The sequence below is a fragment of the Rattus rattus genome, chromosome 4, assembly GCF_011064425.1.
Source record: "Rattus rattus isolate New Zealand chromosome 4, Rrattus_CSIRO_v1, whole genome shotgun sequence".
Taxonomy (NCBI): Eukaryota; Metazoa; Chordata; class Mammalia; order Rodentia; family Muridae; genus Rattus; species Rattus rattus.
Window position 1 is genome coordinate 69,958,498 of NC_046157.1, and position 4,541 is coordinate 69,963,038.

Here is a 4,541-nt window from a genome sequence, read left to right on the forward strand (position 1 = left end):
TGGGAAATGCTATGCTAAGAGATAGCCCAGATACACTTTGCAATAATGGTTCTATTAACTTACTTTTAATGCTATTTTACTTCTCAGTTGTTCAGCATGTGTCCCTGAAGTTTAATAAAGCTGAAAACATTTTATTTTATTGTCTCAAACTATTGATTATCTGTTTACTGTAATGTTGAGAACCCTGTGATGTATGGCTTTTGCCACTCTGATTAAATCAATTATCTTAAAGAAATAAGATCTCTGCTTAAAACAAAGAATCCTACTACAGAATCACATTGCTTCTTCCCTACATTACTTGTAGCTTAATTAGAAAGCACACAAACCTTATTTGCAACATAGCAAAGAAAATAAATTTGATTGCTTCAGAACTGATTTAGATAATTCCTTAGGGCACGGCATGACAATTTAGATTTCTTCTTCCTTGTTTTATTGCCTGCATAATCTTATTTAAGGGGACAAATAACAGACTCACTGACTTCAGAGAAAGAAACGCATAAGTAAAGAAAAATGCTTTGCATTTTCAAAGGGAATTTAAAATCATTTAAAAAGGAAATATCTTGAAGAAGTATACAATTCCTGAACAAAGATTACAATATGACACTAAACCAACCAGAAGGCTGTCCTAATTATTCTAGAGATTACAAACGGAAATGGTTTTGCCATATTGTTTAAGATATAAATGATGTCTTGAGAATGTGGTATGTAGATATGATACTTGCAAAATGATTTGATTTAAAGTCATGAAGAAAATAAAACTACAAAAGCACTATCTTCCTTTTATCACTGAGCAACTTTAGACATTTCACTGGCTAACAAGTTCTTTTTATCCATGGGGGAAAATGTATCTTCTGTAAAACATTTCTCATGCTTTCATATCTTACTTACTCAAGTCATATAAATAGGACAGAATGTCTATATACGCTGATGTATAACTACAATGATTGTCCAAGGAACAAGCATTTAGTGTATTTCATCACATTATATCTTTTGATTCAAAAAGGGAAACCTGAGCTCAGAAATTCCAAAATCTCCCAGTCCAAGTCCAGAAAAGGACAGCCTCCATTGAAGAGGACAAGATAAATCACTGCTTAGATAATTAGGTTTTAAGAGTTACAAAAACACATCCCATAGGAACAAAATGACAATTATAGTTACATTTGACTGCATTAAAGGGAAGTTAAGATTTCTAAAACAAACACTCACATTTGTATTTGCTTCCTCAGTCAGTATGAATGGTGAGCATCCCAGTGTCCTCTGTGGGCTCAGTGTGAGGAAGGACTAACAGGATGGTAGAAGCTGATAGTGGTGTCTTGATAATTTATTTGCTTTCAGTACAAAGTTCATATTGATGGCTTTATTATCCCATAATTCAACTCTGTAAAGATTTGTTTCCTCACAATAACTAATTTAAATAAAAAACAATACAACACGACAAATAAAAATTAAATAAAATGCATGTAGCCTTATAAATTCCTGTATAGGATGTTTGCTACAAGGGAGTAAACAAGCAATATTGACAACTTGGCATTTTTCTACACTATGCTCCATATTCCTGACAGAAGAAACATGAATTAAATGATCAAATTTAGTAGCAAAGAACTTAAACATGGCAGTGAATTTTTAAAAGGACATCTTGATATAAACATTGCATGATGTGTGGGAAATGATGATGTTCTGCTAATACTTCTACACATGCTGAGGTATCAATGAGAATTAACAGCTAAAAATGTCAAGTAAGATATTAAAAGATAGATGTAGCTTTAAATATTTTACTCTTATTCTTTAAAAGTTTATCATGCATGCTTTATAATATAAATAATATATTCATTTTGTGATACTTGTGTATAATTTTTCATAAATCTATGTATGTGTGCATATACATATTTGTACACAGTTCAGTTTTTAATAATGAACTATGCAATTAGGAAGAACTATATTTAAAAAGAATTTAAAATAAGACAACCTTGTGCACAGTGATACATAAACAACTTGCTCGCTCATCCTGCTTCTTTAAAATATAGACACATATTTAAGTATATTCCTTCATTTCATATATACTTGTTTTTCAAACATGAACATAACATATTTATTATATACAATATAAAAATAAAATAGAACATATTTATTATTCTGTATGCTAATTATCGTAATAAGGGTTACTATTGCTATGATGACACACTATGACCAAAAGCAAGATGGGGAAGAAATGTATGCTTCTAGATCATAGTTAGTCACTGAAAGAAGACAGGAAATCGAGCAGGCCAGGAAGCTGGAGGTTGTAGGTGGTGCAGAGGTCATGGAGGGGTGTTACTGGCTTGTTCCTCAGGCCTTGCTCAGCCTGCTTTCTTACAGAACCCGGATCACCAACCTCAGGAATGGTACCGCCAATAATCGTCTGGGCTCTGTCCTATGAACCACTAATTAAGAAAATGCCCTGCAGACCTGCATACAGATAGAAGTTATCATTTTCTCTACTGAGGTCCTACCTCATCGAATTGAGCCACAGACACAGCTTTTCCTTTCTTGTACATCTTAAAGATTATACATCAATATAAATATCACAATGTAAAGTTTCATAGTCTTCACAAATTTAAATACTTTAAAACGAAGTCTATTTGAAAATTCAAAGTCAATTTTAATACCTAAAATCTCTTTCTAAATTCAGTCTCTCAACTGTGGGCTCCTGTAAAAGACAAAATAATCTAAATATTTTCTTACTTCAAGAGAGAAGAATGAGGGCACAAACAGGAAGAACAATCACAAGCAAAGCAAAGCCAAGCCAAGCCAACTGTAAATAACTCAGTGAATGTCCACAGTCTGGGATCTACTCACTATCTTTGGGCTTGGGTCATTTCTCTGGCTCTGCACTCTGCATCGTACAGAGCTTGTCTTATAGACTCTGGGTGGCTCCACTCTGTTATTGCTATGTTTTTGGTGATCATGCCATGTTTCTGGCATCTCTAAGATGCTGGGGTCTCTTGCTGCAACTGGGCTGTACTTGGACCCATAACCACGTCTTGGCTCTCTTTAGTAACTGCCCCTGTGCCACACAGTGCCAAGTCACAGGGGTTCTCTACAACACCTTCATGCCATGTGTACCAGTACCACCTGGGTGTCTCTTATATTACTTAGTTCAGCTGCCAACCTAAGATACAACCTTGGCTGCTTCTGCAATACAGCACAGCCTCAGTGTGCTGCCCCTGAGGAAATCCTTCCCAGAAGACTTCACTTTAGTGATGCTAGTCTCTTCTTAATCATTGCTTATTTCTTATCCCCTGCTGACCAGCATCCAGAAACACAAGTCTATTGCTCTTTAGTGATTCTAATCTGTTTTTAATCACAGCTGATAGCTTAGCTCCAGCTACTCGACACCGTAGATTTTTCCACACAAAAGATCTTATATAGTCTTAGTATAGACCTCCACTGCAATGCTCTCAACATTCCTATTTTCTAAGATTCTTTAAGAAAAGCTAACTAAGCTATGAAGACTATGCACACTCAATGGCTTTTCTTATCTAAAGTTACAAAGTGTTTCCACAAGCCGCCTAAAACTAACATAGCAGGAACTTTTACAGAAATAAACCAATTTTAGTACCAACATCTGCCACCTTGACCTAATCAGAGTTACTATTGATATGATAAAACACAATGATCATAAGCACGTTGGAGAACATAGGGTTTCTTTGGTTTGCCCTTGCACATCATAGTCCTTTACTGAAGGAAGTTAGGACAGTAACTCAGGCAGGGCTGTAACCTGGAAGCAGGGAGTAATGCAGAGGTCATAGAGGAGTGCTGCTTACTAGCTTACTCCTCATGGATTCCTCAGCCTAATTCCTTATAAAAACTCAGGGCTACTAGTCTATGGATGGTCCCACACACCATAGGATGGGATTTTTCTATAAATTACTAATTAAGAAAGTGACCAATGGGCTTGTATATTGCCTGATCTTATGTGGACATTTTGTCAATTGAAGCTCTCTTTTCTCTGGTACTATAGCTTGTATCAAGTTGACATAAAACTAGTCATCATAGTAGCCAAATAAAACAAAGAGTATATAGGACAGGAAAGAAATTCCAAGGCAGCCTTTAACTAGTGATATTAATCATGGTATTTATAGAAACTGTAGTATGTAAGCAAACATATATCAGATACTTTAATCATAGGAGGAGCCCCAGAGAAGTAATTTCAAATGTACCTCCCTGCTGTTTCAGATCAATAATTTCCATGTATAATTTCATAAATTATTTAGTTATTTATTTTATATGTATTGATGGCCCCTTTTTTTCTCTTTTTGTTTCTGTCCATCCCTCACTCTCATTCTCTTTCTGCGCTTCTCTTTCTGCTTCTGGAAAATTCTGGAAAATGAAATGACTTATAAACATAATATTAAGTAGGACAAACTAAGTCGTAGGTTATGAAGGCTTTAACTGATTCTAGGTAGTGCAGTTAGTCTGTATTTTTTATGTATTTCATTAGTCAGTACATAAGTACAAGTAACTGAGGAAAAATAAAAGCTGCGCTATCACAACTTAAAAGC